The sequence below is a fragment of the Triticum dicoccoides genome, chromosome 1B, assembly GCF_002162155.2.
Source record: "Triticum dicoccoides isolate Atlit2015 ecotype Zavitan chromosome 1B, WEW_v2.0, whole genome shotgun sequence".
NCBI lineage: Eukaryota > Viridiplantae > Streptophyta > Magnoliopsida > Poales > Poaceae > Triticum > Triticum dicoccoides.
In genome coordinates, this window is record NC_041381.1 from 678,135,882 (window position 1) to 678,136,130 (window position 249).

The window sequence follows — 249 nt, forward strand, 5'->3', positions numbered from 1 at the left end:
TGTCATTTTCTATTTCCCTATTTTTTTTCTTAAATCTTATTAGTCACGTCTCTTAGCGGTTCTATTAGCATCCAACAATGCTCACAGATTTACAACTTACATACTAAAAGTTGCACTGTCATTTCACTAGGCACACATCTTCAAATAGGGCAATTATTTCACATGGCGGACGGAAATTCAACATGACCGGAATATTTATAAGGGCACCTCAAAATTAGCAAATGAAATATTTAAATTATCCTATTGATC